Raw genomic sequence first — 23,043 nt, 5'->3', positions numbered from 1 at the left:
TCATTTTTTTCCCCTGGGGTCTCAACACATAAGCTTACAGTGAACCAATCCTCTTAGTCAGGTTCTCTTATCAAAGTACTAAAATAATATCCTGTCACTGCAAGGCATTGGTTTCCCAAGAGTAGTTTCTTCAACCTAATTTTCTGTACATTTTCAGTGGTCATAATATATGCCTTCATGGGTCAGGCTGGTGTGTTTTGCAACAGGAGTCACAGGGTATGAAATATATAGGGTGTGATGGGAACTTGGATGAACTAGAAATTGCTTGTTCACCTAAAAGCATGCAGAGTCTAAAACTGTTGTGATTCTGCCTACAGGAATCAGCTGTGTATTGCCAACTTTAACCTCTCTCCCAGGTCCTCTTTTTCTAAAATTTATACTAAGATTGGTTTTGCAACTATACACACATACGGCTTTATAATGTATCACAATTGTTTCTTAAAAAGTTGATTTTTAAAAATGAGTTCTGATTGCTCAACCATATGAAGTTCTTTTTAATCACATTCTTCCAGTTTTCTCTGGGCTACGTTTCTCCCAACAACGATCTTGATAAAGTCACTGCCTTAGCAGATTTCAGATATTTGGCTGAGTCTCTAGTCATATGTGCTTGGTTGGCATTTCTAAGACTATCATGTCTGCTGAAGTACATAAAGTATGTTTCTGATTATGTCTTCTTGGCATCACAGCCTCAGTCTTACCCCAGTTACTTTAAAATGAGAATTCTCTGGGATCGAATAAGGGTTGAGCCTGACACAATGGCTTTATTCAGAAAGTTTCTCTCCAATACTCCCTTGAATTTGTGTAAGAAGAGCAATACCTAAATGCCTTTTTATGTTTTTTACTTTCAGAAGGTTTCCATCTTGTGCAAACTGGACCATGTTAGATAAGTGTTGGGCTTCAGCTAAATCTCTCTCCATCTCTGTCTACACTTGAGGGGGTTTTTCAGTGAATTAAATGGTATTGAATAGGATATTAACTCGAGTTGAGGCCTTTTCATATTTTACATTCACAGAGTTTTTCTCCAGTATGAATTCTGTAATGTTGAGCGAGATTCGAATGTTTCCACAGTGGTACGTGTTGACCACAACAGAACTGTGTATAAGGCTTGGTTTATGAATACAGATGAACTTATCAAAAATTCTGAATTTAATGTTTAATCTCATATCAGTCTAGGTCCATTCAGGAGACAAACCACACAATGAGGGAGGTATAACATAAAGATTTGTTAAGCTGATGGGAGGCAACTATGAAGAAGTAAAGAGAACTCTAAAGGGTGCCACAGATGGAGGGGGATCTCTCAAGGAAGGACGGCCTTGGAAAGGGAGCCCCCTTCTGTTCCAAGGCTCAGGGTCAAACATGTCCAAGAAGGGGTGGAGAATGGAGTGGTTCACGGGTTGTCCAGGCTAGAGCTAGTCCACATCCACAGCACGTCGTCCAAAGCTGGTGGGTAAAAGTGCATAAGGTATCAGGACCCCTCCTCAGGCTGGAGTGTGGCCTGGTGTGTGCACTGTGCAATCAAGAGGACCACAGGAAACAATCCTCAGCCACAGGCAGTCCAAGGCTGATGTGCAGGTGCTCAGAGTGCATCAGGATGCTGCTACTCACCTGGAACATGCCAGTGTCATCAAAGGACTGCAGTGAAGTGGTCATCGAACTGGGGCAGTCAAGAGCAATGGAGTGAAGGAGCAGACTGCACTTCCCTGGGGCACATGACTACAGAAGAGCACCCCTGGATCTCCCACCCATGCTAATTCTGAAGGGATATGAAGCTGGAGCAAGTCAGCTGAGCAGCACAGTGGAGTTAGGAAGAGAAGCCCCATTCCCGCAGTGTCCCTCCAGCACCCTCTATTGACAGCTGAACAGCATGCATACTAAGAAAAGAAATGCAGAAGAGTCCAGGCCATTACTGCAGGGCAGGGACTGAGAGGCAGTCAATGGATAACCAGCACCCTTGTGCAATTGGAAGTGGCTCTACAGTTTACATGGTTGGCTGACAAATGTGGACTCGATTTTGGCCGCTATTTGATAAGAATGACAGAATTTCACTGGTATGATGTTGATGAATATAGCCAAAGCTTAAACAGAAAGGATTTATCACATATGGACCTCCACACCTTCAAACTGTGTACTCTGGTCCTAAAAAGACTCTTCCTTCTTTAAGGCAGTGAGTGAAGGAAGCATCTGCAAACCAGAAAGCTCCATGGTGGCTCCCCTCTGCAGACAATATGTGACAGTAAAGGGAGGCCACCTCTGATAATGAGATTCCATGCTAGTGAAGCCAAGTAGCAGCGTGGAATTGCCAAAGACAACTATCTACAGCAAAAGGCAGCATGGAACTAGTAGCATTAAGGGGTCTTTGTTGATAATTGATTAGTGTCACAAAGATTGAAACACATAAGAAGCCTATTAAATGAAATTCCATATGTGTAACAGGACAAACACCAACCTGATGGCCAAAAGCCTGACTGGAGTCATGCCTGCCACCCAGTTTCCAGACCTAAAGCCACTTGAAGGGCAGGGCTGTGGCTCAGCAGTAGCGCACTTGCCTGGCATGTGTGAGGCACTGGGTTGGATTCTCAGTACCACATTAAATAAATAAATAAATAAATAAATAAATAAATAAATAAAAGGTCTATCAACAACTAAAAAATATTTTTTTAAAAAAGGCATTTCTTGGGGCTAGAGTTGTGGTTCACTGGTAGAGCACTTGTCTCACAAGTATGAGGCACTGGGTTCCATCCTGGCACCACATAAAGACACATAAAGACATTGAGTTCATACACAACTAAAAGAAAGTATTTAAAAAAAAAAAAACTCACTTGATTGAAAGAGTCCAGATCCCCTTGAGAAAAGACCTTACTGCATGCTGTAAGTGTTCTTTAAGGTTTCCTGAGGGGACCTGTGGCCCTTTACTTGAGTGATTGTATACTAAGAAAACACCCAGACCTTACAGGGATTTCTAGGCCCCGAGTTGATGCTCACTACTGTGGCCCATGGGGACATTCGGGGGTAATGGGCTCAGGTGATCAAGGAGTCGTGGGCAAAATTTGGATTACCCGCAGGTGAATAGGTCACAGAACTAACCTGTGCTATTTCCCGAGTATCCAAATAACCGGAATAAGCATAGACCGGTAAATGACGAATCTGCACCGCGGCCTGTGATCGGCTGAGTAAGGGCTATTACCCAGGAAGAGCCAAGTGAGAGCTCGGGGAGGGCCTCCAGGCCGGGACAGTACACCGGAAGTGTCACCGCAGTCTTCCCGGGGACTTGCGGAGGCTGGAGGGTGAGGAGCTGGGAACCGCTGTCCCGTCTCCTGTAATGTGCAATTCACCTGTGGAGAGGGGAGAGGATCTCTGAGTGAAGAATTCAGTAGGTGACACAGAAGCTGCAGCAGCTCTCGATGCAGCCTCGACACAGCCCCTGGCCTGCCGTGCCCTAGCAGCAGCCTCGGTGATTCCTGGGGTCCCTCCTCCCGGTCCCATCACAGCCGGTCACTCCCCAGTCCACAGCCCCAACTCCCCGCCACGGTGTTCGATGCTCTCTGCTGTCCAGCATCTGTTCACTCGTGGCCCTCGCTCCCCGCCTCACGGTGCTCCCGGTCACTACGCCCGGGCCTCGGTGCCAGGGGCCCTACTCTGCTGCGACGCATCGACCTTCTGTATTCTGCGCACAGGGTGGTCCCGGCTCGGCCCAGAGGTGTCCCTGTGCCCCGCGAAAGTCAACGCTCCACCGCAAGGGCAGGGAACACGGAGTAGTGGGTAGGCAGGGGCGCGACTCCAGGCCCTCGTCCCGAGCCACCTAGCGTGGGCAAGATTCCCGCTACGTCCCTTCTTAAGGTCAGCCCCAGACAGACAAGCAAATAAAACCCGGGTTTACCCCGCAAGGATAAAGAAACTGAGATCAAAAGTATTGTGCCCCGTGTGAGGATCGAACTCACGACCTTCAGATTATGAGACTGACGCGCTACCTACTGCGCTAACGAGGCACCTAGGCGTTCTTTCAGGCTACAGGCTAATGAGTCTAGTGACGCACTCGATGCGCATGCTCAGAAGGTACCGTTTGGTTTGGTTTTCTTGTCTCCGTGGGCTATTTCCGGCCTGAAATTGTCGATGCTCTCAGCCTCCGCGACCCGTGAAACCTGTCCACCTGCCTAGCGCCCTTCTCCGCCTGCCCTGCTGTTTGCCAATCAACAAATACTGCACCAGTTAGAACCAGGGAGAGGGGAATTCTTCCTGCTGTTGTGAACTGTTGTGCAGTGCTGACAAAGCGTTGGCACACTCGTGATCTTTTGAAACATTAGGCACCTACTGTGTTCCTGGCCCTGTACTGGGTGCTGCGTTCACAGGGACACTCGGCCTAGGGAATAGGGCTGCGGCAACAGGATGGTCACGATCTATCTGCAGGCGCACGCGCGCGCCCCACCGCAGACCCCAAGTCCTGCCCGGTCCCCAGGTTTCCACCGCCACACAAAGGTCCCCGCCGAGACCAGGCTTCGAGGTGTCCCATCGCCACAGCCTCAGCATCAGGGGCGCCTCCTCTCCTCCCCCCCCCCCCAGTTCTTTATATCGGCTCATTTAGATGCCCCCACCTTAAAGGGAACTTCGCTTCACTACTATAGATGGAAAACAGGTGGGGGTCTTCTGTCACTCGCGTTACAAATACTTAACTGTTAAAAAAAAAAAAAGACATTTTCGCGTACCATCTAAACTCAACCAGACTAAGGCACACCAAAGATGTGTGTATTTCGGCGTCTGTAGATTTTATCTCTGAAAGGTACGTTGAAAGGAACTCCAGCCGAGGATGGGCACAGCTCTCCGGGAAGTGTTCCGAAATCCGCAGGCTGAAGGTGACAAAGATGACACAGTTTGAGGGACATCAGAAGTAGGAACAGGGAGGTGGCTCGGGCCACAGCGAGAGGAGCAGGGTCTTAACCTAGCCCTAGGTGGGGAGGATAGGATAGTCACTGTGCAGTTGTCAGTTTTTCTCTTTATCTGAAAATTGTCCTTAGAAAATGCTTAGAACGAAAAATTTAAAAATTACCCAGAATTGGAAAGAGAAGGGGGTATGAACTAGTGTAAGGAGTGGGGGAAATATTTGACAGCAGGACTAGAGCTGCTGGGGAGGGTGAGCCCTGGAGGATGATCAGGGGGTTGCCAGGCCTCCCAGAGGGGGCTGGACCAGGAGTTCCAGTCCAGGGAGGGTGCAGCCCGGTGGCCCCCGGAGTGAGGAAGGAGGGAGGAGTCGGGGACACCCGGTGCTGGGAAAGCTCTGACCTACCCCAACCTCCGGAAGCTCCCACCTGCCCAGTCCTCGGGCGATGCTGGGGATAAGGTCGCTGGAGCAGCCCTGAGAAGGCAGACTCGGGGTGTCACCCCGGTGTCACCCAGATCTTGCAGGCTCACCCTGATACCCAGATCGCCAGGCCTGAGAAGGCGCCCAGTTTCGGGAGGATTAAATCTCAACTGCCTCGTCTACCGCAGTTACAAATGGACCCACTGAGGACCTGGCAGTTCGGCGACTGAGAAGTTGTCCAATAAATTACCACACACGTCCACGGGTATTCCCTAAAGTTGTGTTCGGAAAAAAGAAAAGAAACAGCCCAACTCCATCAACGTCAAGGGCAAGACATCAACAGGCCACAGGAATGAGGACCAGGCTGAAAACAAGAAGAAACACTGTGTTGTTCCAGGAAACAAGAGAAGAAAGCAATCACAGAACTGAGCATTGGTGAGCTATCCTTTCTGTAAAAGGGGCAGGGATATTTAAATTTGCTGCTGTTTGCACACTAAATCTCTGAAAGGTACCACAGGTGCACACATACACACACACACACACACACACAAGACCAATAATTAATATGTACAGGTGTGGAAACTGCACAATTGGGGGCAGAGGTGATATGAAGACTTTTTTTAAATGAACTTTATTTTTGAACAATTTTAGATTCATAGAGAAAATGCAAAAACTAAGACTTTCCATAGAGTCCACACCCAGTTTCCCCTATTATTAGCATCCTACATTGAAATATGTTTATTACAACAAATGATCCAGTGTTGATACATCTTGATTCAGATTTCCTTGGCTTTTACCAAGTGTCCCTTCTGTTCCAGGATCATATCAAAGAGACCACAGCACATTTAATGGTCTTGTCTCAGGCCCTTCTTGGCTGTGTGTTTCTCAGACTTTCCCTAGTTTTGAAGAGCACTGGGCAGGATTTTGTAGAATGTTCCTCCGTGTTGGAACCTGCCTAACCGTTTTGCTAGAATGCACACTTTTTACTGTATGCCTTTGAATAGTTTTTTCTTTAAACTACCTGAACTATGTGAATCTGTTACCTGTTTAAATTCATTAAAAGACAATCTGCAGAAACTAGGAAGAAGGGAAAGGAGAGGGAGGGCAAGTGAGGAGGGAAGAAGAGGAGGAGGAGGGCGGTAAAGATAAAATGTAATTTGAAATGAACTCTAGCTGAGGCTACTTACCCCATCTACCCCTTCACCCAGGATCTCCCTAAGTGACCGTGAAAACGTCCAGCACTGCAAATAAAAGCAAGACGCAGAAAGCTGGTTTAGAAGGTGGGAAAGCCTGCGGGCTTGGGTTTTTGACCTGGCCACTCCGACCGACTCCCGACAGGGCTAGAGTACGTGCAAGGTGCCAGATCCAGCCCAGAGCAGGGGTAGCCAGCACAATCTAGACCGGTTCGTGGATGACAGATGACGGACAGAACAGAGTGGTGGGCGGAGCAAATATTCTGCTAAAAACAACAACAACAACAACAAAATGTGTTTCTAGGGCTGGGCTGTGGCTCAGTGTAGAGCACTTGCCTTAGCATGCATGAGGCACTGGGTTTGATCCCCAGCACCACATGTAAGAACTAAGTAAACAAAATAAAGGTATTGTGCCCATCTACAACTAAAAAATATATATATATTTTTAAAAGTGTTTCTAACTTTTAAATACAAATACCTCTAATTATCAAAGATTTTTTTTAATTGGTCGTTCATAACATTACATAGTTCTTAATACATCATATTTCACAGTTTGATTCAAGTGGGTTATGAACTCCCAATTTTACCCCGTATACAGATTGCTGTATCACATCAGTTACCCTTCCATTGATTGACATATTGCCTTTCTCGTGTCTGGTGTATTCTGCTGTCTGTCCTATTCTCTACTATCCCCCCTCCCCTCCCCTCCCCTCCCCTCCCCTTTTCTCTCTCTACCCCTTCTACTGTAAATCATGTCTTCCATTTGTATTATCTTGTCTTACCCCTCCTTACCTCTTATATGTCATTTTGTATACCCCTGAGGATCGCCTTCCATTTTTTGAACCATTGAATATAATGAAACACTCACTGCCTGGAGGAAGGCCAGGCTCCTGCAGGACCCCCGCGGGCGCACCTGGCACCTCGCGGAAGCTCTGGAGGAATCCCTCCTGAGTCGGGAAGACAGGTGGTCCCCAGCAGGTCCCCAGCGGGGTCGAAGGCGCAGGGCTGAGACTGCGCAGAGAGGTTTCTGCAGGAGGCGACCCCAGATCTGACTAGTAACTGTTGGCCAGGACTCTCTGTCCGACAAAGGGTTTCAAGCTGAGCCCGCAGGGGAGCACCCTGAACAGGCCCTTCCTGCCCCCAGCCCTTCCCGCCTTGAGGCCTTTGCAAGGGTTGCCCTCTCGGCCTGGGCTTGCCGGGCCCCTTCCACCCTTGGGCAGCTTGTTGCGATCAGGTCGCGTCCTTGCGCCAGGTCCACCCCGTCAAAGGTCAGCTCCCTGTGTAACCTGACCCGCATTTCCTTCCCTATCTGCCTCCTCCCCGACGTCCTCCTGTCCTCCTGATGAGGTCATCTCCCTGAACCCTTTCTCAAAAGGCCCTGGGGGGTCAGACTTCCAACGCCCTTGACCCTTCTCTTACAGACGCGCCAAGTAATTCCAAGAGCTAGGCGAAGAGCCCAATTTAAAACCCCAGCACCACCCCAGCAGGTCTCCTCTCGCGCATTTCTTAAAATAATTTATCTATGAACCTCCTCTCCTAATGTCATCTAAACTTTCTCATTGTAAGTTCAAGCAGCTGCAAAAGATGTGATTTCCGTGTATTTTGTAAATGCTAATTTAAAGAATAACTGAGTATAAGGTGTTCTAAAGTGTTCTGTATGAAATCTAGACACACACCGCCCCGCATGGACACCACATAAACCAGAATCTGTGTTGAACGTCCACAAATTAGCTTCTCTTTAACATTTGGAAACTTTACATTTTATTTCCCACTTGAACTCATATTTTCATACTATTCCCCCCCCAAAAAAAATTTTTTCTTCATATAATACATATTTTATGCTTGAATGCATTTATTGATCACTTAGTGTGACCCTCAGCATTTATTGATCACTTAGTGTGCCCCTCAGCAATACAAATATGTTCATAAATGGACATTTTTTCTTGGGACCATAAGTCCCTGAGTGTTCGTGCAAAAGGACCAGGCCAATGGCAAACTTGACGAATCATTTCAGCCTTTTATTCAGAAGCAGGATTACACCCACGGGAATGGCCCCATCCTCCTGGTGGAAAATGAGCCGCTGGCGCAGGAGGAGTGTGGGCTTATAGAGGTGATTTGGTGAGCATGTCAGTTTGGGCACTCAGGAATTTGGGTTTGGGATTAGGGGTGGTAGCCAGGATTTATCTTGGAAGAGATTAGTGTTTCCTAGAGACTATCATTCTAGGTTTGATAAAACACTGTCTCCCCATCAGCGGCCACTATCTGGAAAGCCGTTTATCTTGAAAGAGATGAAAGCTATCAATGTATGGCTTTCTTTTTCATTCCCTTTTCCAGGCCTCACTATTTTGGGGCTTTTCATTTTCCATATCTAATACTGAATGTCAAAATTTTCTTCTAAATTAACATATCATTACTTTTATAAGTACTCAATCATAAATATATGTATATATTTTTTAAAATAAGTATTACATGGAAAAATATAAATCAATCAAAAATGAATATCCATGAAGTCAGGTGCAATGCCACTAGCCTGTAATCCCAGTGTTGGGGAGGCTTGGTGGGGGAGGCTGAGGTAGGAGAAAGGGCAAGTTGAAAGCCAGTGTCAGCAACATAGGAGGCCCTAAGGAACCTAGTATCACCCTGTCTCAAAATAAAAATGGGCTGCGGATGTGGCTCAGTAGTTAAGCCCCTGGGTTCAATCCCTGATACCCCCCCCCCCAAAAAATATATATATATATATCCATGAGACAAATATGATTTTTATTCCACTTAGTTCAGGTATGTGGGTCCAGCTATTCCTTTTTGGGAGGGGTTTCAGCGTTAACTCTGTTCCTATTTTTCACATTTATAGAATGTACATGCTGAGAAAGTTGTTCCTGTGAAGAAGTAAAAAGGATGGAGAGAATTTTGTTAAAGCTGTTATAGCACTAAAGTTCTATCCCTTAAATACATTACCAGTTATTTCCTAAGAATCGGTAATCAAAAATTATTTCCACCAGTCTAGAAGCTTGCTGGGTCCTCTTTCAGCTTTAAACTGGAAGTCACGATAGTCACTAGAGTCATTCACTTTCCCAGCTTCTAAACCAGCATTCTGCGTATTGCTTTTATTTGCAGTGCTGGAGGTTTAGGGCAGATGGGGAAAGAGCAGTAGCCTGGCCCCTGCAACTCTCTCCAGGTCACCAATTTCAGGAACACTCTCCCTGGGATTGCTCCATGTACACGTCCAGATGGCATTTGATGGGGTTTGGATGTGACCTGACAGGCAGTGGAGGCTGTTGTGAGCTCATGTCACAAAGTGGAGTGTGTGTGTGTGTGTGTGTGTGTGTGTGTGTGTGTGTGTGTAGGCTGGCTCAGGGCTGGCTGGGCAGGGTAACTGAATGGAAACGTGTTGAGTGATTGTTCTTTGTGTTGGATGGGCCCAGGCAGGGAGACTACCTGGGAAATGCTGACCACAGTCCTGGCACCAGCACCAAGTAATGAAAACGTGTCCTGGGAAGTGGTTGCAGACACAAAGAGGAGGCACCAAGTGGGCACAGGGGTCAGGACTGGGGTCTTGCTCACTATCAGCAGAAGGTAGAGTTGCTCCAGATTGGGATGAGCAATGTCCAGAAACATCCTGGTGCCACCATCAGGGAGGACAATGGGAAAGAGGTCTGTTTCTGGGAACCTGATAAATTCTGGCTTGCATACTTTCTATTACACAAATAATATATTTTCATTAAAAAATATAAAATATATACATACATACAAACTGTATCAGTCAGCTAATACCGTAGTGCTGCTTAATAAACAACCCAAAATTTAATGGCTTAAATAACAAATATGCTTTTTTCTTTATTTAAAAAGGCTTTTACTGAGATCTAATTCACATACGTATAATTAGCCCATTTCAATTGTGCCCTTGAATGAGTTTGGGAATGTTATATTATTTTTCAGTTGTTATAAATATATGTAACAAAAAAATTTTACCATTTTAAACCATATTATTCAGTAGTATTAAGCGCATTCTCAATGTTCTGAAACTATTACCTATTTCCAAAACCTTTTTTGTCATCCCAAACAGAAAAACCCTATACTCATTCATTAATAGTTCCTCACACCCCCTTCCCCAGCCCCTGGTATTAGAGATACCCAGGTACCACAAGGAATCAGACACCTGCTTAGAAGCCTGTCCATCAAAATTCCAATAGCCCACCAGGCAAGGTGGCACAAAACCTGTAATCCCAGCAGCTGGGAAGGCTAAGGCAGGAGGATCACAAGTTCAAAGCCAGCCTCAGCAACTTAGTAGGCCCTAAGCAATTCAGCGAGACCCTGTCCCAAAATAAAATATTAAAAAGGTTGGTATGTGGCTCAGTGTTTAAGTTCCCCTGGTTTCAATCCCTGGTTAAAAAAAAAAAAAAAATTCCAATAGCCCAAGCAAGTCACAGAGTCCAAGTTCAACATCAGTGGGGCCGGCTGAGAGACATACTGGGCCCACAGTGGGAGGGACTACAGAATCTCAGGCAAAGGGAAGGAGGGAAGAGTTGAGAACCATAATCTAAGGTGCTACACATATTCACATACACAAGTATAAATTTCCTTCCCCTACCCTCACCTCTAATTCTGTTCCCTCTCCAGAGGGACCCACCGTGAGTATCCCTTTTATGGACAAAAATGAAAATAAACACTTGGTTTTCAAGTGCATAAGTAGGATTACACTGTGCTTATTTTAGTTCTGCAACCTACTTTTTCCGTTTAACAATGAAACTCTTCCTGCCCATGCGCGTAGATCTCCCTCATTCTTTCTAATCACATAGTGTCTGAGAAGAGGGGAACAGGACTCACACATGCAGAAGGAAGACACGTGAGGATGCAGGCCAAGGAGAGGCCTCTGAAGACACCAGTCCGTCCCCACCTTGATCTTGAAAGTCCCAGTGCTGTCCAAGGAATGTCTGTGGCTGGAGCCCCCCAGTCTATGGTTCTTGGTTACAGCAGTCTGAACTGCTCTGGGTATTCTAGTTCTAGAACTTCTAATTCTTCCCAAATACTGTAGCAAATACTGCAGGGGACATCCTTGTAATGTGTTTTGGACCACATAAGTCTGACAAGCTTGTGGGCAACCAAAAACCAAAAAATGTTCTTCCCTGGCCTCTGGCAGATCTGCTGGGCACTCTGGGGAGATCTCATTTACAGAAGTCTCCACTCGCCCGAAGGCACAGTCCAGGAACTCAGCTGGTACCAGTCAGGACTTGCCACCCCTGACCTCTCCCTGCACCTCCTTCCCACCCCCAGGTCACTGCACCCATCTGCTTGGCAGGGTTCACAACCAGCTTGAGGGCCACATCTGGCCTGGCCACAACACAGGCTGTGACCACTCCATCTGGAGGGACTTCAGGGGCAGCTTTCCAAATCTGTGCACACTGTGACTTCCATCCCCTTCCCAGCCCTCTCTGCTTAAAGGAAAACTGAAATTAACTGGAGAGAGAGGCAAGCACTGGGCAGGGGCCGAGGAAAAGCCCTGTGGGGCTTCCCTTGTGCTCTGGCACTCTGGGAGATGGCCAAGGTTCCCGCCTGGCTCCCTTCCCAGCCAGGGCTTGATAACATGGCCTGACTTGGTCGTGTGCCCAAGTGTCTCATTTCATTATTCTAGCTGTGACAAGCCAGAGGGGAGGGAGCAGCCAGTTGGGAAAGTGGAGGGAGGCCCAGGGAGCCCAAGAGTGGGTGAGGAGAGCTTTCCTCAGACACCCCACAGGAAGCAGCCAGCCTGTTCCTTTGTCATCTGTCCAAGGAGGCAGAAGGCCACCATCCTCCCAGCTCCATTCTTGACTCGATGAGTGGACACGGAGGTGTGAGTCAGCTTGTTGTTGTTGGAAGCTTCCAAGAGTCATCTCTCTGAGCCCTGTTGACAGAGCTGAGAGAAGGCTGCCCTCCAGATGTTCACTGAGAAGCTCCACGTGGCCAGAAGAGCTGTCACTCCACTAGCTGACCTTGTCTGTGTCCCCAGGAGCAGCCTCAGCAGGTCCCACTGTCCACAAGATGAAGGCCAGTCCTCCTGTGCCCCCAGGTCTGCCCTCCTGAGCTCCTCTTGTCCACCGCCCTCCCCCACCTACACCCCTTCCCTCTGCTGCACCCAGCTAGTCCCTACTGTCCTTCTGGTCTCCACAATGACCTCAGAGAGGCCCCCAGACCCTGAACCAGGCCAAGTCCTCTGCTCCGTACTCCCCTCTCACAGTCCCTGGCCTTACTGCTTGTTACAGCTCAGTGTGTGGATTCTCAATGGTTGTGTTTTCCATGGGGTCACAGGACCTCCTCAGCAGGGCCAGGCTGTGTCCCCTGTGCAGAGCCTCCAGTGGGCCTAGAACTTTTCAGGATGGTGAGGGACATTTCCACGCTTTGCTGTGGAGGCTGGTCTTCCCTGGAGGGAAGGACTGGAGATCCACCCAGGTATCCTCAGCTCTCTGGGTGAACCAAGACTTATTACTTCGTTCCAAAGCTATGCAGGCTCTGGCTTCCCTAACCAGGTTGGGCTTTCTGGGAACCAGCCAGGAATGGACTGTAGGCCTTTGTCCTCCCTTCAGGTACTGGGTGTGTTGGACAGCAAGCTCCCCTAGGCAGAGGAGAGGAAAGGGTTACAGCACACAGCTGACGGCAGGCCCTCCCACTCCACCCTTAAGCCCCAGCTTAAGACCACAGTGGTGGGTGTGGTCTCAGCAGGAGCTGGAGGCAGATCCAGGCCTGCCCCTTCCAAGTTCAGACCCAGAGCAGGGCAGTGGCTTTGCCCACAGTTGTAACAAGTATGACCGCAATGGCAGAGGTCACCGTGTGTGTCCTGTAACCTAAGGCTATGTTGGGGCACAGAGCCATGAGGCCCCCTCCTTTGCAGAGCTCATGGGTGTGTGGTTTTAACATGTCAGAGCTAGGCTCACAGGGGCTGGGTCCTAAGCACCAATCCTTTCAAATCATATCACTAGAATCTACTCTATCATCAAGAGTTCAAACATCGAGTTGGTTGCTAAAATTGCACAATCACACTATGACAGAGTTCCACCATCTGGCTTATGATTTAAGGCTTAGAGGTTTCCATTAATTTAGGGAACAGGGAGAAGGTCTTATTACAAAGCGGTGTTTTTTTTTTTTTTTTTAAACTTTTATTCTAATTTGTTATACAAAATGTCATATAAGAGGAAAGGAGGGGTAAGACAAGATAATACAAATGGAAGAAATGATTTACAAAGCGGTGTTTAATCCCCTCAGGATTTGTTCTGGGGGTGCAGAACCACGACACTAGAGCACTCCCACGTAGGCACCAGTTGAGGGTTTGTAAAGTGAAGAAATGTTCCAATGCTGGCTATCCTGAGCCTGAGCCTTTTTATATTTAGAAATCTGTCTCCACTCAACACACCACACACACACACACACACACACACACACACACACACACACACACACACACCAGAGCAAGCCTGTGCTCATTGAATGGAAGCAGGGACCTCATGAGCTGATTCATTCTTGCAGCCTTTAAGTCACTAGAGCCAAAGAGGGGCCCAAGCCAGAATCTTCTAGAGTATTGCAACATTGATGAGAATCCTCTCTAAGAGGTGATTCCAATATGAGCTACTTAGGCATTTCTTCCTTTACCATCTGATAACTTCAACCTTCTGACCCCGGCTGTTTGTGTGTGTGTGGGGGGTAACTTCAGTGCTCTCATTCATCCACTCCAGCTCCTACACAAAGCTGGGGTGGCACAAAGAGATTGTTCCAGGAGTGTATGATATTGTGATATAATAAAAAAGACATATTTGGTTTCTGTCTCCAGTTGCTGGCACAGAGCTCCTAAATCCTTGTAATTTCTTGGCTGATAGCAACAAGGGGAACGTCTTCTGTGGCTATGTTTGGTCTTGGTCCTGGGCTCCTGGTTCCTGACACAGAGCTGCTAAGTCCCCTGGAATTTCCAGAGTGATGAGTCTCTTCTTGTTGGTTGGACCATATCTTGATGGTTGGAATTTCATCATCAGGGTCCAGAGAAACCCTAAAGGACTGTGGAGAGGTGGCAGGTTGGTGAGCACACCCACTTGCCAGGAGGGCCGTGCGCCCAGCTCCACAGGGGCAGAAGCTCCTGGGCTTGGGGTCCCTCTGAACCTCCCCCTAGATACCTTCTCATGTGGTTCTTCACTGGAATCCTTCACAACACACTGGCAAATGTCAGTAAAGTGTTTCTCCAAGCTCTAGGAGCATCATGGCAAATTATCAAATATGAACAGGGAGTTGTGGGAAGCCCTGACTGGAAGCCAAGTTGGGCAGAAGTCGGGGTAACCTGGGGACCCCACTGCTTGCAGCTGGAGTCTGAAGTGGGCAGACTTGTGGGACTGAGCCCTTCACCAGGTAATAGTGTCCGAATTGAATGAAATTTCAGGACACTCATTTGGTGTCTTCAGAGAACTGGAGATTTGCTTGGTGTGGGGAAGCCCACACATTTGGTGTCGGAGGCATTCTGTGGGTAGAGAAACAGTTTTCTTTTAGTGGCCTCTTTGAAAACCAGTCAGTATCATCCGAGCTCCCTTGGGACCTTGGCCGGGGCTGTAGGCTGTGCAGGACATGAAAGAACAGAGTTAGTCTTGATCTAGACAGTTTCACCAAGAAACAAAGTACAGGTTAGATCAACAGAAAACTCTCCCCAAAGAATGTATTACATACGACTTCAGGGATTGAATGCTTTTCTATTACAGGAAACTTTTTTGGGGAGGGATTGGGGGATACAGGGGATTGAACTCAGGAACACTCAATCGCTGAGCCACATCCCAGCCCTATTTTGTATTTTATTTAGAGACAGGGTCTCACTGAGTTGCTCAGCGCCTCGTCATTGCTGAGGCTGGCTTTGAATTTGCGATCCTCTTGCCTCAGCCTCCAGAGCCACTGGGATTACAGGTGTGCGCCATCACACCTGCCAGAAAACTAATTTTAATGCCCTGTTGTCAGTGTCTTGAAAATCTCAGCGAATTGATGGTTGAACTTGGGTTTTGTGAGTCCAGCATGGGCAGTAGAGGCATGTGCTGTGCTGTCTACAGAACCCTCCAGACCCAGCCCATTCCCATTCAGCCCTGGAGAACTGATTTCTTGGGACTCATGATGTGAAGGTCAGCGAGACTCAATGTGTATAACTGTGTGAACTCTGTGACCAAAGGGAGCCCTAGTGGACTGAGAAGCCATACTTAATCTTCATACCCAAACTGGTTTCAAATATAGAAAAAGAATAATGGGGGGGCTGATGTTGTGGCTCAGCGGTAGAGCACTCGTCTAGCATGTGTGAGGCCCTGGGTTCGATCCTCAGCACCACATATAAATAAAGGTATTGTGTGCAACTTCAACTAAAAAAATAAATACATATTTTTTAAAAAAAGAAATGCCCAATTGGTTACATTATGCTCAAAATGACAACATAGAAAAGAAGGGAAAGAGAAGACTGCCCCTAGTTCCTTTTCCCTTCAGCCTTTCTTTATTCATAGATAAGCCAGAGGTGAAGTGTTGGTGGAAAGCCCACAAGAAGAGAAATAGAAACAGTTGAGCTGGCTTTGAACAGCATTTCCACCTTCTGGTAAGAATGAAGCACATCTGCATGGGCCATCGGAATACCAATTTCAGTGATTCTACATACAAGTTCAATGCTCTCCTATTTGCATTTAAAATGACATTGCACAGTCTGGGTGTGGTGGCACACACCTGCAATCCCTGCTCCTGGTGGGGAGAGGGCAAGTTCAAGGCCAGCCTCAGCAACTTAGTAAGATCTTGTCTCAAATTTTTTAAAAGTAAAATGAAAAGGACCAGGGATATAGCTCAGTGGTAAAGCACACCTGGGTTCAATCCCCAGTACAAAAAAATAAATAAATAACATTGCACAATCTAAAGATGAATGGCAAAATTTATGCTAATGATTCCAAATTATAATTTTTCATTACTTAAAACATTAAAGAGCAGGGGTGGGGGTTGTGGCTCCGTGGTAGAGTGCTTGCCTAGCATGCACGAGGCATCAGTTTCGATCCTCAGCACCTCATTAAAAAAATGAATAAATAAAGGTATTGTGTCCAACTACAACTAATAAATAAATAAATACTTAAAAAAATAAAGAATAGAGCTTTTTGGTTTAGTAACTTTAGAGGCATTTCTTTCCTTTTGTTTTGAAGGGGGACCTCGTGTTTTTATTTTGTGTTATGCCCCACAAATTATGTAAACAGTCTTGTAGTCACCAGTAATGTATGCTATTTTTTTTTTTTTTTTTTTGGTACCAGAGATTGAACCCAGAGAGGCTTAACCACTGTGCCACATCTCCACACTTTTTGAGACAGGGTCTGGCTAAGTTACTTAGGGCCTTCGCTAAATTGCTGAGGCTGGCTTTGAACTTGTGATCCTCCTGCCTCGGTCTTCCAAGTGGCATCACCACTGTGCCCAACCTCATTTCTTAAAGTTTGTTCACTAGCAAAGATTTAGAGTAAGGAAGTCTTGTTCACTGCTGATGTGGATACAAAATGGTACAGGCCCTTTAGAAAACTGTTTGGTAGCTTCTTACAAAGTTATCTATACACCTATCATAAGATTCAGCAATCTCACTCCTGGGTATTTACCTAAGAGAAATGTAAATCTATGTTCATGCAAAAACCTGTATATGAATATTTATAGTGGTTTTACCAATAAACACCCCAAATAAGAAAGAGCCCAGTGTCTTCTTTGGGAAGTAGAGAAAGTGTGGTGCAGCCATGTGATGCAATACTACTCGGCAACAACAATGGCAGCTGCACACACACACACACAGGCTGGGTGAACCCCCAGGGGACTATGCTGAGCAAAAGAAGTCAGACTCAGAAGGCTTAGCCTATGTGATTCCATTTATGTGACATCTGGGGACAGGCAAAACTTAAGGAGCAGATAACTGAGCAGTGGTTGCCAGCCACCAGGGGAGAGGAAGCAGCGGTGTCTGCCAAAGGTTGCCAGAAGTGTTTCAGTGATGGGGTGATCCGTACCTTGATGGTGGTGGTCATGTGACCACATTTTTCCACACTCAGAGCTGTACATTGACGGGGGTAAGTTGTACCTTAATTTTGAAAGGCTTCTCTAAATTTGCTAACCAAAAGTAGGTTCTCCCATCATTTTTTAAAAAATATTTAATATTTATTTTTTAGTTCTCGGCGGACACAACATCTTTGTTGGTATGTGGTGCTGAGGATCGAACCCGGGCCGCACGCATGCTAGATGAGCGCGATACCGCCTGAGCCACATTCCCAGCCCTCTCCCATCATTTTTCATGCAGATCAGAAATCTCCAGCAATGGGCTCTGAAGTAGAAATTTTTAAGAGGGCAAACTGTGGACCCCTGGGAATCCAGCTGTGATTCTATAGAGTGCTATGGATGGAATCACTGGGAATGAATCCAGAGCAACTGCTTCTCTGGAAAGCCACTGTGGGAGGCCCTGAGTGGTCAGGCACCCAGACACACTCTGGCCTGTTCCTGCCCCCACCCCTTGTGCCCTGGTCCACCAGCAATGTGGCAGCTGCCCAAGCTCGTCGCCCTGCCCTGCCTTCACGAAGGAGCTGATTTTATGCAGAAAGGATTGATTGGTGTTGACAGGGAGCTATTTACCTGTCTAATTAATTATGCCAACTAATTTTCAACTTAATTGCACTTCTCAGGTCACTGGGTAATGAGACTGTACAATTTTCTTGCTGCTGCAGGCTTGATGGGGAAGTAGAGGGGCGAAGGTGGCAGCTGCTCCTGAGGTCACCCTGTTCCTCCGGGTCCTGGCCACAGCCTTCAGCCCCTGGCTGCCCCATGCACAAGCCCAGGCCTCCTATGTGTATCCATTCTATCCATGTGAGCTGGCCTCCCCCTCAAGAGCTCCTGGCCATTCATCCTCCCAACAAGCATTGATTCAGTGCCACCGTGGTGCCAGCCACTAACTAGGGTAGGCCCTTGGGGTGCCAAGCAGCCAAGGCATGCTTTGCCTGCCCCCAACTCCCAGCCCAAATTGCTCAATATGAAGGGGAGGATTCTGGCGTAGACTAGCAATGACTGAATCTGGTTGTGCGTAGGTGCAAGGGCTCCAGGGATAAACCCAATCCAGGATCTGCCTTTGGTCCTAAGGAACTGGGCCTTAGTTTCCTCATCTACAGAAACATGACAGGGCTGTGGCAGGAGGTAGAGCGGATGTCACAAGACTAGACACTTCCTCCTCGTCCCCACTGTGGTCCTGTTGCCCCTTTGTCTTGTAGATGGTCCCATATTTTGGGTTTGCCTGATTGTTTCCTATTCATAGAATTGACTAAAACACACTTTTTTTTTTAAATCAAAAGGTTATTGAAACACAGTACACAGAATTTCCTTCTTTCAGAACAATCAAGAATGAGCTGTGCACAAAGTGCACAACACCTCTGAATACTTTTTCTCTGTTTCCTATAAGCTAGGACTCTCTCCTGCAAACTACAAATCAGCTCTCAAAATCAGGAACTCAAGATAGGCCTGGTGACACACAGCTGAAGAGGCTAAGGCAGGAGGATTACGAATTTGAGGCCAGCCTTGGCAATATAGCAAGACTATCTCCAGAAAAAAAGAGGGTGGTGGTTGGGAATATAGCTCAGGGGTAAATCACCCCTGGGTTCTACCCTCAGTACTGTCAACAAGAAAAGAAAAATCAGGAAATCAATAGTGATAAATTGCTACCTTTAATCCTCAGGTCCTGTGGGAATTTTGCCAACAGTCTACAGTCTCAGTAAGTCATGTTTCATAAGCAAAAGAATCCAGTTCAGAATCACGGGTTGCATTTAGTTAGCAAGATTCTTTGGTCTCCATGCTGGAACAGTCTCAGATGTCCCTGGATTTTCATGACTTTTAGGATAAGAGGCAGTTACTTTGTAGAATGTCCCTCCATTTGGCTCTATCTGATATTTTCTTATAATTGGATTCAGGTCACACATCTTTGCCTGGAATATCATGGAAGAGAGTCTGGCATCTTCTCATTGCACCTTAGCAGTTGGCTCAAGATTTCAATTTGTCCCATTACAGATGGGAGTCCTTTTGATCACTTGATCAGGGTAGTGTCTGAGATGCTTCTCCATTGTGAAGTTTTTTATTCCCCATTTGTAGTCACTAGGTATTTTGGGGGGAGTTTTATCTGAAAATATTTTAATGTCCCCTTCCTCCTAAAACTCTTAAGATATCTATTTTTTATATAGATATGATCATGTTTTCTTACTTTATTTAATGCTTCATAATCCTTTAATACCATTATTTTGATGCAAAAAATTTCCCAGGTTTGGCAGGCGCGAGCCCTTTCAAGTTGGCTTCTGAGACTCTTTGACATGTCCTCCTTTCTTCTTTTGGCTCTTTCTTGCTTTCTGGAACAAGAGGTTCCAGGATTGTTTTGCTCCCTCCTGGCCCCCAACATGAAAGTGGCTGTTCCCCCAGGAGGCCCTGGGCCCTGGTAGAGGGCTGTCAGCAGGCACAACTAGGGGACCCACATATTTACAGCACGTGTTCTTATTTTTGTATAGTGTAGTTGATATATTTACAAATACATTTATTTATAATTTATATTAGAATTAATTTTAATTTTTTTGGGGGGGGCCTGGGGGTTGAACCTGGGGATATTTAACCACTGAGCCACATCCCTAGCCCCTTTTTTATTTTTATTTTTATCTTTATATTTTTAATTTAAAGGCAGGGTCTCACTGAGTTCCTTAGGGCCCCGCTCAATTTCTAAGTCTGGCTTTGAACTTGTGATCTTCCTGCCTCAGCCTTCGCAGACGCTGGGATTACGGGTGCGTACTCCTGCCCAGTACATTGGTTTATTTGCTCAATGCCTTGTTTGTACCAATCTATTGTCGTGCCGGCTACCTCTTCTAGCTCAAGCTTTGCCGTTCCGTTGCAGGCTCTCCCCTCCCTGTGTGGATTCCCTCCTTGCCCTGCTTGAATTTCAACTGTCCCCTTTAAAGACACTCCCTGGTCCCTCTCTCTCCTATATCTCCTCACTCAGCTTGGGCTCCAACATCTGCTCTAGGCTGCCAAGCCCCTTCCCCATCACTGATGCCCACCTTGCTCGCTGTAGTCTATGGTTGGTACGCAGGGCTCTGTGCTGCTAGGTGAGCACTCTACTCCAGTGGCTTTAGGACTGAATCATTCAGGAAGAAAAGGGACGTGGAGATATGAAGGGGGAAAGTGGACACTGTTTTGCGTGTGTGTTTTGGTACTGGGGATTGAACACAGGGTCACTTTATCCCTGAGCTACATCCCTGCCTTTTTTATGTTTTATTTTTAGACAAGGTCTCGCTAAGTTACTGAGACTTATAAGTTGCCTTGAACTTGCAATTCTTCTTCCTAGCCTTCTAAGTGGCTGGGATTACAGGCATGTGTCAGAATGCCCAGCATGCACATATTTTTTTTTTTTTTAAGAGAGAGAGAGAGAGAGAGAGAGAGAGAGAGAGAGAGAGAGAGAGAGAGAGAATTTTAATATTTACTTTTTAGTTTTCGGCGGACACAACATCTTTGTTTGCATGTGGTGCTGAGGATCGAACCCGGGCTGCACACATACCAGGCGAGCGCACTACTGCTTGAGCCACATCCCCAGCCCTACATATTTTTAATCATGTGAAAACTAACAAGGCAAAAGAGAAGGCAAGAAATAAAATTTCGCACTGGGAGTGTAGCTCAGCAGTAGAGTGCCCATCTAGCAGGAACAGAGTCTTCCGAACAAACCATAGAACTACAGTGAGTAAATACATAAATAAATGAAATTGCACATGTAATCCAATAGCAAAGATGTAAAAAGCTCAGAAGAGCCCGGCACAATGGCACATGCCTGTGATCCCAGGGGTCCGGGAGGCTGAGGCAGGAGGATCTCAAGTTCAAAGCCAGCCTCAGCAATGGCAAAATGCTGAGCAACTCAGTGAGAATTTGTCTCTAAAAAAAATACAAAATAGAGCTGGGGATGTGGCTCAGTGGTCGAGTGCCCCTGAGTTCAATCCCCAGTACCCTTCCCCTCCCCCCTAAAAAAAGAAACACTGGTGCTCTCTCAGGCAGAAGAGCTAGGAAAGAGAGAAAGAGCAAGTTTACATCGCTGGTCTGCCACAACTCACCCTCAGACCCCTTGCCCCTCACAGTTACTCTGTGCCCCGATACCATCATCCCTGAAACACCCCTGGGAAGAGCACTTACTCAGAGGAGGCGTCGGGGGGACTTAATGAGTTAGCACATGAGAAACACTTCAAATGGAGCCTAGCACACAGCACGTGTTCTAGAAATGTCAGCTGTTACCAGATGGATGAGGAAAGAGGAGCTCAGTGAGGTCATCCAAGTTACCTACAAGGTCACACAGCAGCATTGGCACAGTCTGAGCCCACCTGTGCCCAACTCCAAAGCTCATGCATTTTCCCAAGACCCCACTGGAGTGCTAAGAGCTGGGGGAGATGAAGCAGGACACCCAGGGCTAGTGCCAGGCTGATGGAGACGAGTTCCCCAGCACGGGGCTGTCTCAGAGGAGCAGCAACTCCAGACGGTGGCACTTGCTGAGAAAAGCTCCTAGCATAGGTAGGGTTGGGGACAGACCTTGGATGCTGAGAGAGACTTGAGTAGGATGTGATGGTGGAGCCAGCAAAGGGAACAGCCTGAGCAATGGCAGGGGACTGGGGCGCCCACATGCCAGTCATCACAGGGTGAGGGTCAGTCACCCACAGGCCTGGCCCCAGAGCAGTGCTCCTGAGCCTCGGCACTCTCAGCATTCTGGTCAGATAGTCCACTGTTGGGGCAGTGGGGCAGTCCTGTGCACTGGAGGATGCAGCAGCACGCTTGGCTCATCCCCTCTAATGCCAGGTAGCAAACCCTCCTCGCATATGACAGCCAGTCACGTCTACACTCCTGGGTGGAAAATCTCTCCTGGGCCCAAATCTCCCCCGGTTGAGAACCATTGCCCTAGACAAATGGAATTCTCTGGAAGCCCCAACACCAGCCTTTGCTCACAGGAGCCCAGCTTCACGTTCTTTCCCTCACTGTTGGATGGCCCCAGGAGCAGACACAGCTACACCCCAGTCAACCACAGGAAGAAGAAGGCAGGGACACCAAGACCTCCTGATCCCACAGTGCCTGCGGCCGAGGGCTTTGACGAGGCCTCCTGGGTGCACGAGTGTTCAGTCCACCACGGGTCAGACTTCCTGGTTCAGTGGTGCAATCCCAGGTGAAGAAGTTTGTTACTACAGCAGCAGATCCAGCAAGAATGACGGCATTTCCCAGGGTTGGGCCACAGAGAAGAGACAGGAGCTAAGAGGATGACAAGCACTGGCCAGCAGGTGACTCTGAGAACAGTCACTCCTTTCTGGGCTACAGTTTCACCATCAGTAAACCAAAGGCTTGTAGTACCACCAAGATTCCAGGGGAGGGCTTCTCTTTGATCCCTAGAAAGGGCAATGAAGGGAGAGTTTTCAGCTTATTGGGAAAGAGTTCTATGATCAACTAGTAATGTCTGCCACGAGTGCAGGTGTGGAAGCTGTGGTGGTATCAACACTGTATAGAGTATTTGCTGACTCTTCTAAAGGACCCTAGAAG

General features: G+C 47.2%; 1 long non-coding RNA gene and 1 other non-coding gene across 2 annotated transcripts; both read right to left on the bottom strand.

Annotated features, from left to right (window-relative positions):
- Window positions 1-1,146: 1,146 nt before the first annotated feature.
- LOC113195898 (uncharacterized) lies at window positions 1,147-3,866 on the bottom strand. Its single transcript, XR_003302481.2, has 3 exons — window positions 3,636-3,866; window positions 3,085-3,332; window positions 1,147-1,440 (listed from the first exon to the last, which is right to left on the bottom strand). It is a non-coding gene; the product is annotated as an uncharacterized LOC113195898 (long non-coding RNA).
- Window positions 3,867-3,913: 47 nt separating this feature from the next.
- Trnam-cau (transfer RNA methionine (anticodon CAU)) lies at window positions 3,914-3,986 on the bottom strand. Its single transcript has one exon. It is a non-coding gene; the product is annotated as a tRNA-Met (tRNA).
- Between the last annotated feature and the right edge of the window lie 19,057 nt (window positions 3,987-23,043).

Source organism: Urocitellus parryii, chromosome 7, assembly GCF_045843805.1.
Source record: "Urocitellus parryii isolate mUroPar1 chromosome 7, mUroPar1.hap1, whole genome shotgun sequence".
Taxonomy (NCBI): Eukaryota; Metazoa; Chordata; class Mammalia; order Rodentia; family Sciuridae; genus Urocitellus; species Urocitellus parryii.
This window is presented reverse-complemented; position numbering and strand designations above follow the sequence as displayed.